Source organism: Delphinapterus leucas, chromosome 21, assembly GCF_059928025.1.
Source record: "Delphinapterus leucas isolate spDelLeu-1000000601 "Yukka" chromosome 21, BTC_Dleu_Yukka2, whole genome shotgun sequence".
In the NCBI taxonomy this organism is placed as follows: Eukaryota; Metazoa; Chordata; class Mammalia; order Artiodactyla; family Monodontidae; genus Delphinapterus; species Delphinapterus leucas.
The window spans coordinates 4,590,756-4,616,638 of record NC_143149.1 but is presented as its reverse complement, the minus strand read 5'-3'; the positions used below and the strand labels follow the sequence as shown (position 1 = coordinate 4,616,638).

Below are 25,883 nucleotides of genomic sequence, written 5' to 3'. Positions count from 1 at the left end.
CTCTTGGCTGTGGGCCTCGCCTACTGCTTTTATGTATCTCTACTGAAATCTGTTAAAAGTGACAGGATGTGCCCATTACCGACAGTTTATTGCCACTTTGCTTGAAGACATTGGACCAAACCATAATTAATAGTAACTTACAGAGAATGGAGTCAGTAGTGCTGGTGACTAGAGGAAGAAAAAAAATCAGTAAAGAGAATCAAGGAGATAAAATAAAGTGAGCAGACAAATGACATTAAAATAAAGAAGAAAGTAGAAAAGAAAAAGAACTGAGGAGGAAATGAGAAATGAAGGGACATAAAGACAGTGGGACAAAAAGAGACAAAATGTTAAAGTGATCTCCCTTCCCTCTGGATCCCATCGCTACCCACCCTCGTCCTGCCAGAGCCTCCCTTTCCTGGTCTTAGTTTGAAACTTAGCCTGTTCCTAAGGGATATCTTCTCTCTTGTCACTCACTCACTCAGGACATCCTGTTTTTCTTCTCTTTTTTACAAAACGACTTTAATTCTTTTCGTAAGCATTTATTGAGAGCCAGGAGCGCCACCTGGCTCTGAGGCTACCTGGGAACTAAGGTACCCAAGGTCCCAGCCTGGGTGCCTGTGGCTATGATTACCTTGACCCAGGATGCCGAAACCAGGATCCTATTCCTTCACATTCTCCTCTCAGGACGATCCGATTGGATCAGTCTTACTTATGAAAATTTATGAGGTTCTAAATCAAACCTGATCTTTCAAAATTCTCTATGTGTTTGGTGTTTAATTTTGTAAATGTATATATTTAGGGTTTAGCTTGCACATATACCAATAGATACATTACATCTGGTTTATTGTGATTGTTTTCAATCTCTGTTTTTCTATGTTTTAAAGGTCAGAGTGTAGAAAAACAAACATTTTTTAAGTGCCTGTCTTCTGTCAGTGCGTTCCCGGAAAAGTAGGATTGTATAAACAAGACATGCAGTACATTCCAGAGAGGCATTAAAAGAAACAAAATCCCGTATCCTAGATAACTAATTCAGGAAATCATTGGTCAAGGAGCCCTGGTGGATCTTAGTTGAACTCTTTAAATGTTGAAATGATTGACTTTACTTATACTATGTGTGACATTTGCAGGGCTAGATAGCCTTAATTTTGCAGTCACAAAATTTCTTTGGTATGGCAAATGCAGACAGAAGCCTGGACTCATGGGATCGAACAGAGTTAGGAAATAGTCACAAGTAACTTTTAGATGCAAATGAACTGACAAAAGTACTACCGGTCTCACAAAGCAACTGCGCATACGCCCACCTCGCGCTAGTGGACTCCCCAGGTACTCCGACATCCATCGGCGCGAGCTTACTTTCAAGAGCAGAGTTGAGCTTTTTGGGAGCATATTACTTCTTCTTAATTATTTTTTCTGCTGTCTCAGGATATCCCATGTGATGTTCTGACTACTTTAGAGGCCTGGGCAGCCACATGCCATTCATCGTCATCTGAGTGTAAAGGAATCTACACATTACATCCCGTTAAGGGCGTATCTTTGTTTCTTTTCCACGTTACAGTCTAAACCAGAGCAAATATTTTCACTGCATTTTGGTATGTAAAGCTTCCACCTCGACTGAAATAGAATTTTTTATCATAATCTAATGAGTTCCCTGACAGTAGACGTAAAACTTCAGAAATATCTAGCATTCAAATGGCGCACTATAACAGTGAATGATTAATAATTTTAAGCAGTTAAATATTATCTCTTAAATATACTCTTACCTGGTTGACATTTTTTCAAAACATTTTAAAAATTGAAGTATAGTTAATATACAGTGTTGTGTCAGTTTCAGGTGTATAGCAAAGTGACTCAGTTTTATATATATATATATATATATATATTCTTTTTCAAATTCTTTTCCATTATAGGTTATTACAAGATATTGAATAGAGTTCCCTCTGCTATATAGTAGGTCCTTGTTGGTTATCTATTTTATATATAGTAGTGTATGTTAATCCCAAACTCCTAATTTATCCCTCCTCGCCCACCCCCATCCCCTTTGGTAACCATAAGTTTGTTTCCTATGTCTGTGAGTCTATTTCTGTTTTGTAAATAAGTTCATTTGTATCATTTTTTTAGATTCCACATATAAGTGATATCATATGGTGTTTGTCTTTCTCTGTCTGACTTCACTTAGTACGATAATCTCTAGGTCCATCCATGTTGCTGCAAATGGCATTATTTCATTCTTTTTTACATGGTTGACATTTTAATGCAGAGGGTATCAGTTGCAAACAAAACTTCTTTTGTTAAAGCTCTATCGATACCATAGCGTAGTTAATTCTAAATAGTAAATTAATGCATAGTTATTGGGGGAAGTACTATGTTTCTTATACAATTCTAGAGCTAGGATAAATACCTAACATAATTCTCTTTCTTGAGCAGAAAGAAAAATACAAGGGACTATATAATTAAATGATTAATTACGTGGCATAAGTGTACTTGCTAGAGGGGTTCAGAGAAGGAAGAGCCATGAAGGCTGGAGTGAAGATAAGGTCCAGCTGAGTTAAGGCAGATGTAGGCCAGTGGGAGAAAGTAGGAAAGATATTTCTGGCAGGTCTAGAATCTTGGTATTGAATGTGAGTGTTAGAGGAGCCTGTTGGTACACGTTGAAGTGCAGAAGGAGGGAAGGTTAAATTGGCAACTAGGGTCAAATTATCAAAAACATTGAAGGCCATGAAGACCAACATAAGTGAGAAGAAACAGGGATGGGCAGGAGAATAAACATTTACTTAATGGTCATACATTACAAATAATAATGGGTCGCACTTCTCATTAGCTTGTCCTGTGCCAAACACTGTTCTAAGAAGCTTGTATAATTTATATTATGTGATCCTCAGACCAACCTTGTGAGTTAGGTATCATCATTTTTATTTAAAGATGAGAAAACAGACCTATAGAGAATAAGTCACTAGACTATTTTACACAGGTTCTATGTGGAAGAACCAAGATGCTTCTACATCTTCCGAGCCCATACACTCAAATACTTTGCCATCCAGTATCACCAGGAGGCTCTAGGCATTTATACAACCCTGGGAAATAGGTATCATTATCCCCATTTTCAGACTGGTATGTTGAGTGTCCACAGTTATAACTAAGTCACTTACAGCTGAAACTTCTACTTACCTGAAAATGCAATACAATATTGACTCAGATTTCAATTGTGATGAAAGGAAAATATCTAATCGATATATTAAACCAGTAATGATAGATGGCAATACTATGTACTGGGACTATCAGAGGTGCTGTAGATGTAACTCTGGGACTAGGTAATTAACTAAATATTTTATTATATGTCTCTGCCTTTACCTATATGCGTCTTATAGCTGCTCAGTGCCTAGTATTTCCTCCCAGCTATCAACGTTTACTTTGGCTTGTTCTAAATTCAGCCTAACCACTCCTTATACCCATGCTTTGAAGACAAGACAGGAAACAGGGACAAAAGAGCCCAATACTGCATGAGGAAACTAACAATTGTCAGTTTCCTCTGGTGTGGAGCCAGCTAGTGTGGCTTATGAAAACAGATTGTTAAATATTAAAGTTTGAGAGCTGGTAGTTATATTATTGGTAGCCTGAAATTAGCCCTAGAGGGGTGTATCTATATCACTAAAATGGGCAAACATTACAAACAGGGCTTTTTTTTTTTTTTTTGTATCTGGTTTATCAGTACACCATTGCCCTACTTCTGCTCGATGAGATGTTACGTTCTTTCAGATGGTCAGTGCACATGTTATTTTCATTTTTCTTATCAAAGAAGACTCAGTAAAATGGAAAGAAAGGGAGTTAATATCTCTTGAGCAACTGCTGTATATGAAACGCTGTGCTTATTCTACATATTATTTGCTATTTATGACAACTCAGTGATTTAAGTATTTACCATTTTCAGATTAGAAAACTGGCTCAGAAAAGTTAAGTTGCTTCCCCAACAATGTCAACCAGACAGTAAGAATTGGGGTTGAATCTCTATGCAAGGTACACATGATTTCAGAGCCCATAGTCTTTCCGTTGTCTCCCAGTGAATCTGGCTGAATGGAATCAGTAAGTTACCCATTTAGGTCTATTTTGAGTTACTAATTTTGAGATGCTTTAGTAAGTGCTGAACATAATTGCTTTGTTCATTTATTGATTCTGCAAGTACTAAAGGAGAAGTAACGGGGTCCCAACCTGACAACGAGAGGCACAGCTAATGCCATAGGTAGTATGAAAGAGACAGACACCCCAGCAGGAAGATGTAGTATGTGGAAGACATTGCTTCCCGTTCAGAAGCATTTAAAAGAAGCTTTTTGGGGGAAGAGAATGTAGGCTTCTTGACACCCCAGAAATCCTATCACATTCCTATTCCATTTAAAGCTGGGCCTGAAAGCACTGCTTAGTACTGGCTCTCAGAGACCCCTTCCTACCATTCGAGTAGTGACCTTAATAATGAAGTCTTTGTACACTAGAGCCAAAAAATTGGTGTCTTTTAGCAAAATTATTATTACATTTTGGTTTCGATTAGGGTGGAAATAAACATGAAGATGTGTCAAGGGTATCTGCATCCTAATAATCAAGTCTTGCTGTAGATTTGTTGAAACTTGAAGGTGCAAGTCTCCCAAATCCCAACTCTGCTGTTTATTACATACTTACCACCCTGTAACTTGATAATTCATGAAACTTTTTGCATCTGCTTTCCTCTTCTGTAACTTTATGATTATAATAATATTCACCTTCCAAGACTGGGTGATTATAGATAATGTATGTACATACCTCATTTTATCGTGCTTCATTTTATTGCGATCCACAGATACTGTGTTTTTTACAAACTGAAGGTCTGTGGCAACCCACGTTGAGCGTCTATCAGCGCCATTTTTCCAACGGCATTTGCTCGCTTCGTGTCTCTGTGTCACATTTTGGTAATTCTCGCAATATTTCAAACATTTTGGTGATGACGGTGATGATGATTTTATTATTATATTTGCTATGGGAATTTGTGATCAGTGATCTTTGATGTCACTACTACAACTTGAGGAAGGCTCAGATGATGGTTAGCATGTTTTAACAATAAAGAATTTTTAAGTTAAGGTATGTACCTTTTTTTTTCTTTTTTTGCGGTACGCGGGCCTCTCACCGCTGTGGCCTCTCCCGTTGCGGAGCACAGGCTCCGGATGCGCAGGCTCAGCGGCCATGGCTCACTTCCCGGACCGGGGCACGAACCCGCGTCCCCTGCATTGGCAGGCGGACGCTCAACCACTGCGCCACCAGGGAAGCCCCCCCCCCTTTTTTTTTTCTCGGCCTAATGCTATTGCTCACGTAGACTATAGTGTAAACATAACTTTTACATGCACTGGGGAACCAAAAAATTTGTGTGTCTCTCTTCATTGTGATATTTGCTTTATTGTGGTCTGGAACTGAACCTGAAATATCTTGGCAGTCTGCCTGTAATCTTTCCAATCTACTTTTCTAACCAACTCCTATCACTTCCTATAGAACCCTTCACTTTAGGAAAAACTTATCTTCCCGCTCTTCTTTGATCGGGGCTTTGCTTCTCTGAAATGCCTTCTTTTCACTTTTCAATCTTGTCTGTCTTGAAGCCCTAAGTCAAGTTTGATTCTCCACCAAAGCCTTCCTAATCCGTGATATCTTCTTAGAACTGACATTCTCTCTTCCAATTTCAGACTTAATGTTCCCCGCCCTCACCTAATTGTAATTATAAACTCTTTTTGGCCTCTGTTGTAAAGCTGCTTTATGCTTTTGTGTTAGTGTTTTACACCTGTCTTTTCCTTTTTTCCAACAAGATTTCCAATACCTAGAGGATGGGGCTGTTACATTTCTTCACATTTCTCATGGCACCAAGCAGAGTGTTACACACCTGGACCCTCTCAAAGAACAGCCACGTTGACATATGCTAAAATTCACAATCCTTTCATGTTTGTTTAGTGTAGCGCTGTGCACAGTGCGAATGTTTAGTAAGCACTCTGGTAATTACGTACGTTACTTCTATTCTAATTGCAGCATGTTCAAAGAACCCAACCTTTGCAGCAGCTTTGCTCAGGTTCCTGACCTGTGTGAATGCTCGTGAAAATGAACAGAAACAGTCATTATGGGCTGAACTGTGTTCTCCCCAAGTGAATATGCTGAAGCCCTAATTCCCAGTATCTCAGAATGTGACTGTGTTTGGAGATAGGGTCTTTAGAGAGGTAATTACAGTTAAGTGAGGCCATTAGGGTGGGGCACTAGTCTAATAGGCCTAGCAGCCTTATAAAAAGAGATTAGCAGACCGACAGACAGAGGATAAACCCTGTGAAGACCGCCATCTATAAGCCTAGGAGAGAGGCCTTAGAGCAACCAAATCCGCCAACACCTTGCTCTCAGAACCTCCAGAGAAGTGAGAAAATACATTTTTGTTGTTTAAGCCCTGCCTGTGGTTCTTTCATGGCAGCCCTCACGCACCAAGAGCCATCTTAGATGGAAGGGCAGGTTTGGCCGCGCCTCTCATGACACCACCGGTTTCCCTTTGGAGCTGCCCTTTCGTTTGGGTCGTGGGAGGAGCCAGTGAGTTCATTTGCTTAGTACTCTATTCGAGAGAGTGCAGAGAGGGAGCCAAGTGTCTATGAGCAGGCGCATTGCTCTGCAGCCAGACTTTTTTGGCTGTGGCCATCAGTTTTCTCACCCGTTAGTTGTATATCCTTGGGCAAGTTCCTTGATTGATTTTTGTCTCAGTTTCTTCACCTGAGAAGTGGAGATAATCATTGGGTCTTTTCATAAGGATGCTGTGAAAAGTAATGACTTTAAACACACCAGCACTTAGAACAGTAACGAATAAACTCTAGCGATTATTTGAAGATATTTACGTTTAGTACATAATTTGAAGTTACTTACTTTTACTAAATAGAATTCTAGCAACTTACCTGAACAAATTTTAAAAACTGGAATTTAGGGTCCCATAGCTTTTAACACATATTCTTAATATACTAAAATGCTAAATTATTCATCTCTTTATTGTGTTTATGTACACATACACACACGCACACACAATTTTGTTAACCCAAGAAGAAGTAACCTATTAGCGCTTCCGTTGTCAGAGGGAAAGCACACATTCATACGCGTTGTCCAGTTTCCTGGGGCTCCCGTGTCCGTTTTGTTTGGGTACCTCCGTCAGTGGGTCCTGAACTATCCTGTTGAATTAATGAGGCAAACTGGCTATGTAGTCCAGTGTGGTGAATGTCCTAAAAAATGACTTCCATTGAATAATTTTCTTTTTATTGTCTATGTTTTCCTCCCGAATTAGCGCTATAAAACCACCTTTCAAAGGCATTTCTGTGATTTGAGATTATTGCTGTTACTGTCCTTAGATTTTTTTCCCAAGGGGGTTGCAGACCAACTGCCTTTGCAGATTTCAAGCATCTAATCTGTTATAATATGCTAATAGGTTTGAATATGGTGCAGTCTTGTATTTATAAGCACAAACCTTATTGTAAATGTCAAAAGAATTCAGATCTTAATATATCCCCTGTAGTGATACATTAATAAGGGCCATAGGAGCAAGTTCTGTAGGTAGTTATTTCTTAATGGGCCAGGATTCTTTGCTATTTGATTTGGAGATCAAAACCCAGAGAGACAATAAATAGCGTGCATTTTAATTTCACAATGTGATGTTTGCTCTCCCCACAGCACGGGAGAATCTCCTTTGAAAAGCCTCATTTATGAATCTACCATGACAGTACCAAGGACATAATAGATTTTTTAAACTCATAATTGTCAAATAAATGAACACATGTATTATTGGGTTGGCCAAAAAAGTTCGTTTGGGTCTTTCACAAGATGTTGCAAAAAATCTGAACGAACTTTTTGACCAAGCCAATATAATTCATCACTGTGTTCCAATTATATACTGTAGCAGCAGAAGTGATCTTTGAGCTCATCTAATCTCGTAGCATGAAAGCCGAGGTCAGAAAGGTTGAATGACCACAGACCATGACTGAGTCAAATCTAGAGCCCAATTTGTTTAACTTCAAGTCCAGTCCTCATTTTGATTTTTAATTTACACCATCTATAATAGTGATTTGAGGAAAGGAGTCTAGTTGTTAGACTTCATTACATTTTATTAAGCATAATATTTTTGAGGAAAATATAAAGTGGATCTAGTTTCAGCGGTCCTTGAGTATAGCTGGTGCTACTTTTTTTTTTTTTAACCTTAGGCAACCTCCTGTCCCTTATGCTTGGGCTTCTTCATGAATCGACTTCCATGAGAGAGCTGATCACTAACCTTAATCCAGACGCAGCTTAAAACAAAATGCTGCTTAGTGGATCAATAGGCATTTGTCGCAAAACTCAACAAGCGTGTGCTTTGTAGAGGTTACCACCAGGGGGCAGCCCAACCAAGCAATCCAATCTGCCTTCATTCTTCATCGTTTGATTTTTAATGAACCTGCCAAAGGGAAGAGTGTAATATTGAGTAGGTTGATATAACCCCAAATTACATCACCTCACTGGTCTTTAGCGATATTGGTTAAAACTACGATGATTTAAATGGTGCAAGAACACAGCTTCAAGGAGCAAAAACCAGGAGTCCAGATCTGGATGACTTGCCTTGTGACCACCCATGATATCCAGGTGAAAGAAGTGTATATTCCTCTATGTATCTCCATTTCACCTAGGCCATACAGCTAATTCTTGCAATAAATCTCTTTTCAGGTGGCATTATGGTTTAGAGGAAATATTATCAATTTCGCACGAGGAATCCTGGTTTTTCCATGAACTGTGAGATCTTGGCCTCTTGGCCTCGATCTAACCCTCTTGGCCTTCATTTTCTACTATGGAAAATGGAGACATGTTAAGGGAGATTTTCTTCCAATGATATCTTTACCAAGTTGATATACTAGGCTTCTAAGAGAGAAGGGCCAGGAAAACATGAGAAATTTCCTCCAGCACTAAGACAGACAGGAAATCTTCATGTTTCTGTACAGATGACTTCAGGATCAGGAGGGTCTTGGCTGAGTCAAAACACATCCCTTCACAAATATGGCACAAGGTTCTTAAACCTGGGACGATCCAGTCAGAGCATAAGCTCAGTCTTCGCTCTTCACAGTAGGTTTTAACATCTCCAGAATGCACTTGCTATCAGAAGACGTTGAGGCACTTTGGTAGAAGATTACTTCTGCTATTTAGAAACCGGGCGGGCTGCCGCTTGGAGACTTGTAGCTGCTGTGATTTGACAGCTGGTTTCAGATACACATTTTTGCGGCTTTGGTTAGGTGTGAGGGTACATCAAAACGATGGCTGAGTGCTATGGAATAAAAGGAAAGGAGGGATTTTTCTACTTGTGTGATCTCTAAAGATCTTAAAGGAATCATTTGTAGAGCAAATTGGCTAAATACCGTTTATAAAAGTCTAAGTGAAGGTTTCTTTTTTATATACAAAAGAGACTTGGGAATTAAATAGGAAGACTTTTAAACTGAATGTGTGCCGGTTTGGGGTTAAGCAAACTGCTGTTGAATTTTTCCTTTATTGTCAGTGTTTTAAGGCTGATTCATTTAAGTCAGCAGATGGTTTCTTTGTTTGCAGTGCTCACGTGAAATGAAGGTATGTGTGTTTCAAACCAATCCTCTACCTAGTGTTTATTTGTGTGGAGGTTTAGTAATAGTAACAATAATAATGATGATGATAATTTTCAGTAAGGAAAACTGAGGTGTAGGAAGTTTAAAGATTTGGATAAATTTGTAAAGACATGATAGTTACTGATTTTACTCAAGTCTGCATACTACTTTTCAGGCTAAAGGCTTATTTTCAAGGTAAAGAATATATAAAAGGTTGGAGGACCAAAACACAAATACTTCTTTCTATTTCCATTAGGGAATGCTTGGGTTCTGTTAAGGTAAGATGCCTTCCATTGAGGAAAGGCAGAATCTTCAACTTTAGCCCAAACACAACATTTTCATTTGGACCTTGCAAGACTGTAACTTTTGCCAAAATATAATTCTAACTTTTTCATATGAGTTTTCCAATGTGTAAAAATAGAAGTGATTATATAGTAGAATTTTTTTCTTCATGATTATGAAGACTCTAAAATGCTTATTTTTCCAACTGGCAGCAAGAACCCCCTTTACACAATTGGTTCTAGTTTCCTGGTCAGTCTCTCCAAACCAGAGCTCCACGGTTGCCCAGTTACCCAGATCGCTGCCTGCGAGAAGTATATTGTAGTCCTTCTATGGCAGGGGCACACGGCTCTTCTTGCAGAATTAAGTAAAGTTGTAAAAAAAGATAAGAGGTCACTGGGGCGCAGAAAAGTCCCAAAGTAATCAGATATATAGTACAAACCACATAACCAGACATATAGTACAAACCATGGTAGCGCATGGTTGGGTTGACAATTAAGGGAATCAGAAGGAGAGAGGGCACATTTCTTCTTTTTCCGGTGGTATGAGACTTCAGACAAACAGTATTTTTAGCCCTTTTAAACTTGTTCAGTGCCTCAGTCCAGTAAGATTCCTCTTAGAGGAATTGTTCCTTAACAGCTGTACTACAGAGTGTGTTGTTGGTAGGAAATATTCTAGAGCACATTATGTTGAACTTAGTATGCAGCATGTGGAAGCCCACGTCTTGGTTCTTAATCTTGAGATTTGGGGCAAATGTGGTTACTGGCATGCAAAATTCAGAGTATATCTTCATCCTATTTCCCTTTTTTTTTTTTTTTTTTTTTGCAGTACGCGGGCCCCTCACCGCCGTGGCCTCTCCTGCCGCGGAGCACAGGCTCCGGACGCGCAGGCCCAGCGGCCATGGCCCATGGGCCAAGCCGCTCCGCGGCATGTGGGATCTTCCCGGACCGGGGCACGAACCTGCGTCCCCTGCATCGGCAGGCGGACTCTCAACCACTGCGCCACCAGGGAAGCCCCTATTTCCCTTTTAATGGCAAGAATTTCAAGATTGAATTTAGATTTCAGAGCTTACAACTGGTAACAGGTATGTAACACTGTGAAATAAACCAACATTCTTTTTTTTTTTTTTGAACCAACCTTCTTTTATTGGTATGATTCTGCAGGCTTTATTTAGTTTCCTTGTTGCACAGTTTCTTCCGCCATCACGGGGATTGGGCTTGTGGGGCATAGCTTGAAATCCTCCATCACGATTAAAGAAACAATCTCTCTCCTCCTATAAAACAAAAACAAACAAACACAAATAAAACCCCATGACATGGCAGTATGGCCCCCTGTTGGGTCTGTCCTTCTGCTGGCTTCCCGTGGCTTGGTTCCTGCTGTTTTGTCCCTAAGGAGACTGTAGGCAGGTTTCCCATGTGCCTCTAGGTCACAGCTGCCTCTTCTAAATTACTCTCCTTTCTTTCTCTCCTATTTCTAAATGACTGACTGTTGCTATCTGTTGCTTTTACCACCTGCTGAAAAGTTGACAAAACAGGTCTCTGTTTGGAATCGTTAGTTTTGAATAGTCTTTTAAGACGCAACTCTCATTTCTTATTTTCTAGGCATGCATGGCACACACTAAGTTCTTTTCTAAAGTAATACTTTTTTTTCTGTGATAGTGCACAGACCTTTAGGGAAGTGCTTGAAAACTAACAAAGTAAACTTGCAGTATATACCCCATGAAGTCATATACCATAAATATTAATTTTTTTCTGCCAGTGGATATGAACGTTATTATAATTTAATTTTAAAATTTTATGATTTCCATTACTGATACGAAATTTGTACTCGGTGTTTCTATTACACTAAGGACGTTGGAAAGAAAAAAGGCAGCTAGAGAAGCAATAGAGCATGGGAAAACTTTGTGAATATTTAAGGAACATTGCTGGACAGATCTCCTGAGACAGCCTAATCAGAGTCAGGGTTAGCACGGCTCATCCATAAAAGCCCTCTCTTCTTTGGCTCAAATCCCTGTGGGTCACAAGTTTCTGGGGAACCGCTTTCACTAGTGATGTTTGATAGCACAAGCCCATAATTTTCTATTGTAAGATTGAACCTTTTTTTCATATCATATCTCACAAATCAAAGACATAGAACTACGTTTTAATTTGATCATGTCATTGCTATAGGGATCTAAGATAAAACAGTCCAGACATGGTACATTCATAAGATCTATCATAGAAACAGAGCTGAGAGAATCTAGAACAGCACTGTTCCGTAGAAATAGAATGCAAACCACTTAGGTACTTCTGGATTTTCTAGTGGTTACACTAAAAAAAGAAAAAAGAAACAGGTAAAATAAATTTTTAAAACATTTTGTTTAACCCTATGTAGTCAAGATATTATTTCAATGTACAGTAAGTATATGATTATTAATGTCGGATATATTACATTCTTTTCTCTGATATTCTGGTGATATTTCACTCTCAGACTGTCTCCATTAATACTAATAACATCTTAAGTGTACAATGGCTACAGGTAACTAGTGGCTAGTGAACTGAACCGGGCAGTTCTAGAGGAACGATTGGCTATTATGTCCCTTACGTAGATCCTTTAAAAAAATCAGATCTCTGCAGTATGTTTGACTAGTACTGCATGGCATTTGGATGGTTGATTCTGGGTAGGTAGCAAAATTGTATTCTCTTAGAAAATTTAAAAGCCAAGTTTGTTTTCTCACTCAGATAGATAGTCATTCCATTAAGGCAGAAATCCACATTCTGGTAAATTATGCGATTCCCACACCATCACCCCAATTAAGGCGAAGAAGGTGATCGTTACTTGAATCATCCCAATAATTGTTTATGTTCAGAAGTGCTATTTGAGCAGTTAATATTTCTGTTATGATTTAAATTGTCACAACATTCAAGGTTATATATATATATATATATATATATATATACATACACACACACATATATTATGAGACTCAAAATAGGCTTTCAAAATTTAGGTTATTCCCTTTGAGAATTCACTGTAATAGAAACTGGTATGGTGATACATTTAAACCAGTCAAAACAATCACAATTTTGTCTTGCAAAGTTAAGCTGTAGAATAACACATTTAAACGTAAAATAAAGAGACAACACAATGGTGTGCAATCCAGAATAAAAAAAAATCACCACTTTCTATGAAAATAAAAGCAGTAAGTTTAATGGTGAAATTCCCTAGAAACACCACACAACGTAACATCTTATTCTTGCCAAGTAGCATGACCTCTTTAAATACTCTCATCTCTTTCTAAAAGGAAATAGAAAATCAATGAAAGCATCAACAAGTAGGGTAAGCCAGGTGCTTCAAAGAGGAAATAGAAAATCAACAATCACCCAGCAAAGTAAATTCTATGGTAATATTTGTAAAGAAAATGAATATATGTTAGAAGGAGAAAGTGTATATATATAATGTACAGAATCACTTAATGTAAACTATTAAAGAAATCCTAATCCCTCTGAGAGTTTGTGCTATGATGCTTTTCTTGGTTTGCTTAGGAAGCAAAGAAGGGCTGGAATTAACATGAATGCATCATGGTACAAATAGTTATTAGATACATGATTGTAATTTAGGTCATATTTATAGTTACTGCTTCTTCTCATTCTATATTACTTGAATTGGATTTTGATGCAAAACTGGTTAGAAGATGACAAAACCTAGAAATTTCATTCTCATCCATCTTTCTAGTGTTCAGACCATTCTGACCAAGTGTTACATTTGAATTTTTCTTCTTCATTTAGTCACAGTATAAATCTTACCACTATTTTATCCACATGTTTAAAAGACATAATGTTAGATTTCCTAGAAGACTTTATATATTTATAGAACAAGGTTTAACATATGAATAAGAATCTAATTCATTTGAAATAGCTTTTAATCTATATAATTTATAATGACTTTTAAATTACCTCTAGATATTTTTAAATGGTAAAACCTTCAAATTATGAAATTGCATTCTAAGTTTAATATAGATAATATTTTAGTTACTTTGATACTATAGGATGGGCAATAAAATAAATGTATCTTGAAAAGCTTTTTTTTTAAATTCCCATTTTAATCAAGAAAATGTGAGGTTTTAAGAAGAGGATTATATGGCTTTTAAAATAAATTTTAAAGCTACATTTACTTTTCGAAATAGACTTTTTGTTTTAGAACATTTTAATATTTATGGCAAAACTGTGAAGATAATACAGAGTTCCCAGATACCCAACACCCAGTTTTGTCTATCATTAATATCTTACACGAATGTGGTAGATTTGCTACAATTAATGAACCACTATTGATACGTTATTATTTTAAAAGTCTATTCTTTATTCATATTTCCTTAGTTTTTACCTAATGTCCTTTCTCTGTTCCAAGATTCCATCCAGGATGTTGAATTACTTTTAGCCATCGTATCTCCTTAGTCTTCTCTTGGCTGTGAACGACAGTTTCTCAGACTTTCCTTGTTTTTCATGATCGTGATGGTTTTGAAGTTACTGGTCAGATATTTTATAGACTGTCTCTCATCTGGGACTGTCTGATGTTTTCCTCATGATTAGAACGGGATTATGTGTTTTGGGGCGGAAAACCACAGAAGTCGTGTGCCATTTTTGTCACATCAAGGTGTGTCTTAGCAAGGTGACTAACCACAGTTGGTGTCGACTGAGAATTACCCAGTTACTGAGAATAGTGTGTGACAGGCTTCTCTGCTTTAAAGTTACTTTTTCCCTCTCCTTTCCACACTGTACACTTTAGAAATAAGTCATTATGTGCAGCCGCATTTAAGGCGTAGGGAGTTGTGTTCCACCTCCTTGAAGGTGGAGTGTCTATGTAAATTATTTGGAATTCGTTGCCTAGGATACTTAACCTTTCTCTTCTCTCTCCCTCCCCTTCCTTCCTTCCTTCCTTCCCACCCTCCCTCCTTCATTATTTAATCATTTATAATTGTATAGACTCATGTATAGTTATATTTATTTTGGGATATAATCCAACTGTACTTTATATTTTGCTGCCATTGGGAGCTCTTTCAGTTGGCTCCCACGTCCCTTTGACATCATTGTGGTGTGTTTGTTTTAATGTTCATGAGTTCTTCCTTACTTTCTGGAACTACTAGATGCTCCAGCTCCCTCTTACTTGCTTATATATTTCCTGCCCTAAATCCAGAATCAGCCATTTTCCCAAAGATCCCTCATTCCTTTTCTTTCAGAATCGTATTAAAAGCCAAGTTCTAGGTGCTCAATATTCTTGCTACTCCGGAAAACCACTGCTTCTAGGGCTCTCAGCTGACAGAGCATATATCATGTACTTTTCTGATACCTGTTTTCCTGTGATTTTAGCCTATATATTAGTCACAGAGAGGCTACCCTGCTACTATCTTATGTTCACATCTTTTAATAGGTTGATAAGGGTATGCTACTTATAATCCTTTCTCTGTACCAGGCTTGTTTCATGGGTGAAGTCAGTATTTTTGTTTTAAATCATGCCTTTTTATTTTTCAACCAGACAGACCTATTAGAGATAACGGTCATTCAACATACAAAGGGTAATGATGTTTGTACCAGTTTTCATAGAAGCACAAAAGAAGGGAAATTCACTTAAGGTGTGAGGTGAAGTTCAAGGACTAGTAAAGTATTTGAAATAAACAAATTATAAAGACCATTGTGATTATCTTGAGTCTTTTCACCAAAAAAAGATTCATTCGCTTACTTATGTTGTACCATGTGCAATTTCAAAGACTGTTAAATGGTGTTACTGCCACCAAAGATAAACAGTTATGCCTCATTTTTTCAAAATCATACTTAAACTAGTCTATGGAGCCTAGTTTCTTATAAGATTCTTCATGGTTGTTTGAGTTGATATATAATTTCTGTATTAGTTTTTACTGAGGTAACCAAACAACAAAAAAAAGTCAAAATCTCAGTGGCTTACTTCAGTAAACACTTATTTCTGCTTGACTTGGGTCCACGTGTCTTCTGGTTCTGAGACCCAGGATGGTGGAGTAGCCTCCATGTGTCTAATGCTGGTCTCATGACTGAGAGAGAATAGAGCCAGGCTGAGCCCACTGCAATCATTTCGAAGGCTTCTGTTCAGATGTGCAAAGTGTCACATGGGCTGTCAAAGTCCAAAGTCAGTGAGTCCAATAGGCCCATATACTCCCACAGAAGGGCACGGGGCAAGTTACATGAACATGGACAAAGAGGTAGAAACAGATTACAGGGAGTGAGTGAGGAGTGAGAAACAATTAGTTCAGTCCTGCAAACGTTGGCTGAATACTTTTGATGACATTGAGTTGTATGTGTCAGAAAAAACTTAAAAGAAAAACAAAGTGGCTCAAAACAAGATAGCAGTTTATTTCTCCCTCACATATACACGTCCAAGTAGCTGGTCCACGGTCCCTATAGTAGTCCACACTGCCAAGGACTGAAGTTCTTTCTATCTTGTTTCTCAGCTCTGTGTGACACATGGTTTAAGATGGCTCCAGGCAGTAGTATAGAGGGAGAAAAGAAGAAGGACATGCACCTCACTTCTTTTTTTTTTTTTCTTTTCTTCAGGAGTATCTAGAAAACTGTTAAGTAACAATTTTATTTACATGTTCTTGTCCAGAACACAGTCACATAACTATATATAAATGCCAGGGAATCTGGTAAATACAGTCTTTATTCTTTGTGTCTCTGTGCCCAGCTAAATTTTTTTACTACTATGGAAGAAGTAAAGAAAGACTCTGGAATAAAAACATGCTAACAGGACTTGGAGCAAGTTTCTTTGTTTTTTAAAAATTTTTTTAAATTAATTTTTATTGGAGTATAGTTGCCTTACAATGTTGTGTTAGCTTCTACTGCATAGCAAAACGAATCAGCCATACATATATGTATATCCCCTCCCTTTTGGATTTCCCTCCCATTTAGGGCGCCACAGTGCGTTGAGTTCCCTGTGCTATACAGTATGCTCCCCCTCAGTTGTCTATTTCATGCATTGGAGCAACTTTCTTTGGATTAGTCAGATAAAGTCTGGGGAATGAAGGATTATAAGGTAACCTAAAAACACCGGATGAAAGGCAGGAGCAAGTAAAAAAAAGTCCAGAAAATAATGTTTTGATGTAATGCAAACTGCAGTGAGGTAAAACAGACTTTGAGCAGAAGTGAGATATGGTTAGGATGGAAATAACTTTTCATTTTTGAAGAAAATAGGGACAGATCAGGTTCACAAAGAATTAAAATTCAGTATTTTTCCCTTAAAGTAATGCTCCATCTCAGGAATCTTAAGTGAAGTAAAAACTGCCCCAAAGTTGTTTCAGTTCTTATGATCCTTCATTTTTATTTAAGTCATTCATTTTCCACTAGGATTCTAATAAAATTGCTTAAAAATGATCTCTGAGATTCCTGGAGGATGCTTAGCTGTTCAAATATTTTCTGAACAAATTAATGAACTTGCAAACCAGACAAGAGAGAAAAAGTTAGGCTGGAAACTGCATTATGTGCGCCATAAAGTTGGAGAATGACTGCATGTGCTGTGTTCTGTTAGTAAACTGAGGCATATTAAAAATTTTAAGAGTTTATTTAAGCAAAAGAATGAATTTAAATCAGGTGATGCCAAACCGGAAATGCTTAGGAGCACTTCACCCACAAGAGCTCTGGGAGACACTTGAATAGAAAAAAGGCAGAAGCAAAGTAAGAAAGTGGTGGGTTGGCTATAGTGTGAAGTCTTGTAGGCTGTCTGTTATTGGTTGTACTTATTGATCTGATTTCCTAACCTTGAGGCATTTGCTGGCTTAGATTTTGGTTTGGTGCTCACGGCATTAGAGCTACCTCAGTCTAATGGCCTCCTTGTTTTTTAATTTAATAATTCCCCCCTTTTGGTCATCCTCTCATACATGAGAGACTGACAGTGTACTGGTATTAGCGCCATTCTCCGTCACCATCAGAGTTAAGTTGCTCTTGTCTCATTGTGAAACTCATAGGTTCTGATGTCAGATCTATAGAAGGATGGTTTTTGCTGTTCATCTCATTGTTCATCTTGTTTCTGTTTCTCCAAACTCAGTGAGTCCATCTGATGTACTGCTGATGGCTGTGAACATGCGTTTGAGACCTTTGAGAGAACATAGCAAACTAGGGAGATTACAATGATAAGTCTCAGGATGATAATATTGAGAAACTGGAGTATCCTCCTTAGCCAGGTGCCCCATGAACTAAACCAGTTGGTATCAGATACATGAAAGAATGTGTCTGAGGGTCATCAACATGTTTTAGCCAAGTGACTTGTTTGCTAATTTCTTGTACTTGCTGCAGTAGCAGAAGTGTTGATGAAGGTACAGCAGGAGGTATTTGCTATGGCACAGACTCCTTGCTCATCCAGTAAGTTATCTAAAGTAATTCTATTATCTAAAGCCACTTTAGCAAGAAAGCCTAGGGACTGCTGTACAACTATGGCCTTAGCAGTAGACTCAGGAATAGTTGCCAGAGTTAAGGAGCATTGTTTTCCTGTGCATTAATGGAGAAAAGAAGCAAGTAGCGGAAAGGCAAAAGGAGCAAAGATTTCATATTGGAGGTGAAGATGTTGATCTGGGTCTTGAGAGAGCTGTCCACCTCAAGAAGCTGTCTGCTTCTGGGGAGGAGCCTCCCTACTCAATTTTAATTTTAGAACTCCAGCTGGTATGCAGTTCTAAGTCTGGAGGAGCCCTTTTCAAATGGGAATATGGACCCGAGGTTCAAGTACCTGAAGTTTGGCTGCCATCTCGGTAGTGAGGAGGACCTGGTATGGGCCCTTCCAAGGAGGTTCAAGGGCAGGCTTTGATCTTATTGATTCCAAATCAGAAGGGTGTGAGAAAATTGGAAACATGAGTTTGGAGAGTTGTAGCCAGATATTGGAGGATACTAGTAGAATTCAGGATCCAGTCCAGTTTACAGACAGATAATCTCAAAGACAATGAACAGGACTAGAATCTGATATCCATAAGTTTATGTTATAATTTTCTACTGAAATATAACTTTTCCTCTATAGTCACCCTTCTTTCTATCAAAGATAATCACAATAAGACTTTTTTTTTTTGCAAAGATAAGCCTAGTGTCATTAAACCTGGCCTGATTATTTATATAAGTATAGCAGCAGGATTATGATCAACCATATAGGCTGCTTTTGAATATGCTTTGCTGGAACTTTTCATAAGGAATCTTAGATTAGATTTTTTAAAAGCCTCCTCAGACTAAGAAGACAAGCCAAGAACTTACTATCAGGCTTTACCTGCAATACATATACATTTAGGTGAATTCCTCTCTTCTTGAGGTCCTCAAGGCTGAGGTTCCTGGGCCTGCCAGGAAGTGACCTTCTTTACTTACCTGGTAAGGCTGCTGGTAACCCTGTAAACAAGGCACCAGACTGATTTTTCCAAGGGGCTTTATTGGCTCCATAAAGTCAACCATAGTTCTTTAAAGCTGTCTGGTCATATCTGAATTTTTTTTTTTTTGGTTATATCTGATTTTATGCATATTCTCAAATATGACATTCAAAGCCTTGGTAATACAATCAGTGTTTCCAATTGTGTCCTGTAATAAGGAGAATACATTTTAATTGAACTTATGCAAATGACTATATTATCATGAAAATAAAAATACTCAATAAGTTTCTGAATTCTGGAGTGATCAGGTAGGGGAAAAAAGTAAATGTTTCAGTTCTACTTACATAGGTATATTTACAAAGTTACTGCAAATCTTGGTGTAGGAGAAAAAGGTTTCCTTAAATCTAGAAAAATAAAATATTAAGGAACCAGCAATGTTTCAGAGAAAAAGTTATAAAAAATACATAATTATCCTCATTACTTCATTCAATCCCATATTATTTATTCCTCTTCTGCTTGAATCCAGTTTTTCCGCTATTTCTGGAAATTCTTACACAGTTCAGTTTTTATGATCTTAAAGTTATCAGAAGCCTATATTCTAGAGGGCTTGTCAGAGTCCTTTCCATGAATCTTTCTGAAGATGAAGCACATTTGCAGAAGCATCAGAGTAAAGCAATAACTGTTTATAAATGACAAAGAATTTTTTTAAATGGCCATGGTTAAAAATCTGATGAAGAAATGTAGTTATTCTGTGGTATACAATGATTTAGAATAATAATTGGACAATGAGAATATTGACAAATTTCTAGAAACGTTAAACAATTTCTGCAATACCTGTATCAGTAACATATATCCACACACATATAACCTAAGAAGGTTTATTATCACTTCTTATTTAATAATGCTTCCCACATAATTTAACATATTAAGTAAGCCTAATTAGTTTAACATCTTTCTTCTACAAGGTGAGAGAAAATTTTTTTTGAGATTTTCCAGGGGCTCTCTGGGAAATATCAAAGTTGATTTAAGATCAAAAAGAGTCCCTTTAGACTTTGATTTTGGGAAACTGTCCAAAGGTTTGAACATTTGGCTAACTAGGATCACAGCTCATTATGAAGCAATACTTAACTATATATTTAACAAAAGTGACAATGGAAGATGTTAAAGGCAAATACAGAAGATTACACAGTTGTGAACAAAACTTTGCTCTTTTATTACTGAGAAGACTGGGTTTTCTTAAGTAATCGAAGCCCTGATAAAAGCAATGTGAAGGGCTTCCCTGGTGGCGCAGTGGTTAAGAGTCCGCCTGCCGATGCAGGGGACGCGGGTTCGTGCCCCGGTCCGGGAGATCCCACATGCCGCGGAGCATGGCCATGAGCCTGCGCGTCCGGAGCCTGTGCTCCGCAACGGGAGAGGCCACAGCAGTGAGAGGCCCGCGTACCGCAAAAAAAAAACACCAAAAAAACAATGTGAAGCACAGTAAACTATTTTGGTAGGACACACAATCTTTGCTGTTTGGGCACATTACTTAAAGGGTAGAGAAAAACCTCTGTTTACAATATCTTATTAAGAGTATATCAATAATCTAAGAAAACTTTGGTTTTTTTAGCAGAGAGAAAACCAAACTCTAAGTTTGCTTCAGTGTACTTTTGATATTAAAACTCATTTTTTTAAGCTTAAATAAATTCATTCCAATCTTAGCCAGCTCAAACATCCATAAAATTCCTAGCCCAAGTTTCCTTTTCCATGAAGCTTCTACAACTTTTTAATATTTATTCAGATTTTGTCCTATGTTTTTTCCTCTTTCTCATTCTGGAACAATTAGTCATTTTAACTTTCTTACCTACTTTTCATACACAGTTGTTTCCTTTCACCCTTATTATTGCTAAATAGTTTTAATTATGTATATTGATTAGACTTCTTAACCCTTAGAATCCTTAGTTTACTAAGAAGTAAACAGTTGTGTACTACCTGTTACTAGTATGCTCTGGACTGATAAGTTTATAAATGCATTTCATAATTTGTAGAAGTATATTCTTTCTTATAGTAAAATTTTAAATGCGGCACAGAAATGTTTACTAATAGACCAAAACATGTCTAGTTTTTCTGTAATAGGGAACCAGAAGTAGATACACGTATGCTGAGTAGTTAATGCATTGATATTTTATCTTATTTGGAAATTATCTAGATAGTCAACGAATGCCCATTATTTAACTTAACTCAGCAAAAATCTAAGGTTTCAAGTTACCAAAAGATTTTAGGAGCTGTTTTGAAGTATGCATATTTTATAAAGCTTCATCATCATCGAAAAGTTCAATTATAAACTTTTATTAACATCTATTTATTCATTTGTTCATAACAATCATGTTTAGATTACTCATGAAAATTTCATAGGACATTAAACAGCCTGCAATCATCTTGAGTTATTTTTCTTGCTGAGAAATTTTGTAACAGAGATAACTTATTTGACTAGCCAATCCAGGCAGAATAAAAGTTGCATGTCTATGTTAAATTTAAGGCTGATAACTCGGAAGACATGCCTATTTTAATTAAACCCCCAAACTTCAATATCTTTTATCTACTGAAGATTAATACTAGATCACGTGAACTTGAAAAAACAGGTAGAGCTGTCCCTGGGAGGGAAAGGTTCCCAACCAATGGGCACCTAAAAGCTAAGTCACGGTTCAAAGATCTCATTCTCACAACTGTTTTTTCCTGCCCATCTGGGTTTGGAAAGGAAGGGACAAACGTGAAATTGTCCCTTGCTCTCGACCAGGTTGCTCAGCAGAGGTCGGGGAGAGCTGATTTTGGTAAGAACCCTCACCCTTTGCCGGCTTTGCCAGTTTCCCCGGGATCCCATCTGCAGGCTCTGGAGCAAGCAGGGGTGTCCAAGTAGGTCTCATCCAGGTCCCCAGAAACTGTAGAGGAGAAAAATAATGTTCCCTCTACACTTTCTGGTGAGTGCGTGTCTGAGACCCCCTTTTTTTTTCTAGGGCTCCTCCTAACTGGATACGTTTACCTGGGTTAAAATTTCTCTACTGTGGCCACTGTAATTCGAGATGATCTTTGGTGAGGTTAACATGCCTGTTCAACCTTAAAACAAATTTTATTCACCTGAAGCCCCATACTGGATCCGGTTCAGCTTAAGTCAGATCCAGTCCAACCCTGGACCTAGTCCGGTTTCTGCGTTGGACACAGTCTGGTTTCTAAGTCAGACCCAGTCTCACTCTGGCAGGTTTCTGGACCCAGTCTGGAAAAAGAAATGCTCCAAGTCTGAAAGTTCATGACGCTAAAGCTCAGATCTAGGATCTGAGAGGGCCCTGCCCATGACCGTGGGAGGTGGCGAGGAAACGGCGGGCTCAGGGGCTCAGAGTACCTGCACGTAGTTGCTCTTTGCCCCTAGCGGGTATCGGGAGAATGTTTGGTTTCCTCTTCTGGCACCAGAACTGTTAGAAGATGAACTGGGGTGTAATAAAAATTTTAGGAGTTTATTTGAGCAAAAAGCTATTCGAATCAGGCATTGCCAAACTGGAAGTGGTTAGGAACGCTCCATCCACAGGAGCTGGAGAGGAGACGATTATAGAGAAAAGGTGGAAGCAAAGTAAGAAAATGATTGGCTATAGTGTAAAGCCTCGTTGGCTGTTTGTGACTCCGTGTCCTTGGTGTTTTGATTTCTTAACCTTGAGGCATTTGCAGACTTAGCGTTGGGTTTACTCACGTGGTCCCCATGGCATTAAAGCCACCTGCATCTGATGGCCTCCTTGCTTAATTAATTTATCGGTGCCAAGAAATTGACTTAGGACCGTGAGTGTGAATATACCTTCTAAGAAAAACAAGCAAATGATGGTTTAGAAGCCATGTTAGCATATTAGAACGTAATGGAAATTTCCTTTATAACATTTCACTTAGTAACATTTTCTCCTGCATAGGCTCACTAGGTACGTTTCGTATCTGTGGTACTTATACTTTGATACTTATCCTTCATCTTTTATAAGTGCTATTTAAGCCAGAGCCTAGTATTTCTGGAGAAAGTGCAGAGATACTTTTAAAATGTGTGTGTGTATGTCTGTGAAGATCACCAGTTGGATATAACTGGTGCATTTTACACCGTGATTGGAATGGCATCGCGATTTTGGCTGCTGAATATAAACTAGTCATTTTCTATTTAGTTGGGAAAAAAAATGCGTAATGATTGCTACACACATAAAGAGTCCTAAGGTTAGACTTAAAGTTTATTTATTTATTTTTTACAGTCCACCCCTTGCTTTTTTAAAAATTCTTTTATTTTGGCATATGAAATGGATGCAGAAAATTCTAGCATTATACATCTGGGGGGCTACCATAACCTTTCAAACAGAAACATCAAAGAGATCTAGGGAAATATGTGCTATGAACATTTAATAACACCACTACCGTGACTCGGTGAACATTTCCACGCTTTTCTACTATGAAAATATGGCATTGGGACCACGGATGAAACGTTCAAAAACACAAAAGTTGAAGAATACGTGGCATTTGAAATGTCTGCTTTAACTGTTCTGGGCAATGTTTGGTTCTGCTTTGCCTAGCTGGGGACTATTTAAGTCTTGGCATGGTATTTCATAACGAGGACAGAGTAAACAGTGATTATTTAATCTTTGGGATGGCCATAGAATTTAAAATGCTTTTTAAATTCTCAAGTTCCATTAACAGCATATTCATGTGCTAGACAGTTTTCTTAGACATTGTTACAAACTCATGATCCGTGTTTCAGAAATGACCTGGATGAATTCTTTTGTACTAGATGTATTTCAACAGACCTTCTCTGACAAAGGCCTTTGGAAGAATGAGCTGCCCCCATTCCCATTTTCTTTTAAATGCCGTGATCAGGAAAATGACCATTTTTCCCCTCGTTTGCCTCTGTGGTTGAGAATAGGATTTATAGGGTAAAAACTGCTCCCGGGTAGCCCCCAATTCCTCCCCCAAATAGCCGTGCCTGCCGAGGAGCTTTGACTTTGCAAACTCATCCCATTGTCGGAAAAATGCCCAATATTAACTGTACTCCAGCTTCCATTGGTTAGGCAAATATGTGGAATACTGCTCAGGGCCATTTGCTGTTCAAAAGGCTTCAGATCTTCCCTCCAGCCCCACAGATTCTAAGCCTTTGCCACCGTGGTAGCTGCATGCTTTGCTTTTTTTGAAAGCAGGAATAGCTCTTTGGCTCCCTTTTCTCAACTTTAGCTAAACTTCAGACTTCTGCTTTTTTTCCTCTTTTGCTAAAGCTAGTGATCACACGCTGAGTAAATAATCTATAGACCACGATCTGCTGTCCTGTCAGGCTTGTTATCCAGACTCTAACCCCCCGATGTTGGAAACCTGCGTGCTAAGTATTCCCAGGTAGGTTTCTTAACTGCCTCCCCACTGGTAACCATCTTCCCTGCTTACGTACTTAGAGAACTCCCTTGTAGCACACTGACTATATTTGGAAGGACTAATTGGTGGTTCTGGTGTCTTTGTTAGGAAAAAGTGACACTTTTTGAAGGTAATAAAAATCTCTTCAGCTACAGCCTTTTATCAGATGTAACAAAACATTGTTTGAACAAATACAGTCTCAGTAGTAGTGACAGTTCATTTCTGCCTTTCCTAGCCATCAACGTCTTAGGAAAGAAAATGGTAGGAGAAGTTCCTTAAAGGCATAAAATTAGTTTTTGAATAATGGCAGTTTCTGATAGAAAATTGCTTTTCAAATCAATAACTCAATTAAATTAGGTTCCAATTTGATTGCATTAGCATCTTTATGATATATATTTAAGTAATATATTTCTCTGTTCTTAAGCAACCTTTAATATATACTTCAGTGCTGTATAAACATTTTTCATTATATTATTGACTCTGGGAGGAAAGCAGCATATTTATCAAATACTACAATTAAGAAAGTGACTCTGTGATAATTCAGTGTCACATCAATAAAGCTAAAACAGGTTCCCTTTAGCTTTTACAAATAGAATTTTCTTAAGAGTATGAGAGACAGAGAGATGAAGAGATCATAATCCTCGGAAATAGAAAGTTTGTCTCAAGGCAGTAGAGCTTGATTTGCTCGCCAGTCACTGAGGATTCAGCAAAATTAGTTTCTCAATATCTGAATTCTAGTACAAGACATACTTAAAAAATTTTGTTTATTGCCCACTTGTAAATGCTAAAACATATGTATTCTTTTCCAGTTGGGGGGGAAACGAAACCAAGATAAATATAATTCATTACCTACAGGGCAATATCTAGGGGTGGCTGGAGGTGGGCTGATTTCCTCCTGCCCCACGATATCTGTCAATTACCCATGAGTCACGCACATAAACATAAAACCTAATTCAAATATATTGGTAACTTTAAGATTTTTCTAGAGACATTCTGAAGGTAACCACTCCCAGTGCCCTCTTATCACGTATTTTGAGAATGTGGGACAGAAAAATCTAGCTTGTTTATACAAATCTATCTACTATGCTATTATACTTTTTAGGAGTTTCGTTTTCTTTCTCTTTTTTAAGTTTAGATAATTTTTAAAAGCAAGAGTAGAACATACTAAGTGGTCTAGTTGTTTTTAAAATTTTTTAATTTTATTATGACAAGAACACTTCACATGAGATCTGCCCTCTTACTTTTTTTAGGTGTGTATTACACTGTTGTTGATTCGA

At 38.0% G+C, this 25,883-nt stretch overlaps 1 long non-coding RNA gene across 1 annotated transcript in view; it reads left to right on the top strand.

The window, feature by feature from the left end:
- Nucleotides 1-25,883, top strand: part of LOC149744415 (uncharacterized) — a 302,003-nt gene that overhangs the window by 84,942 nt on the left and 191,178 nt on the right. Inside the window, exon 4 of the long non-coding RNA XR_016391067.1 lies at nt 10,704-10,959. This is a non-coding gene — a long non-coding RNA (uncharacterized LOC149744415). The remainder of the gene's footprint in view (nt 1-10,703; nt 10,960-25,883) is intronic.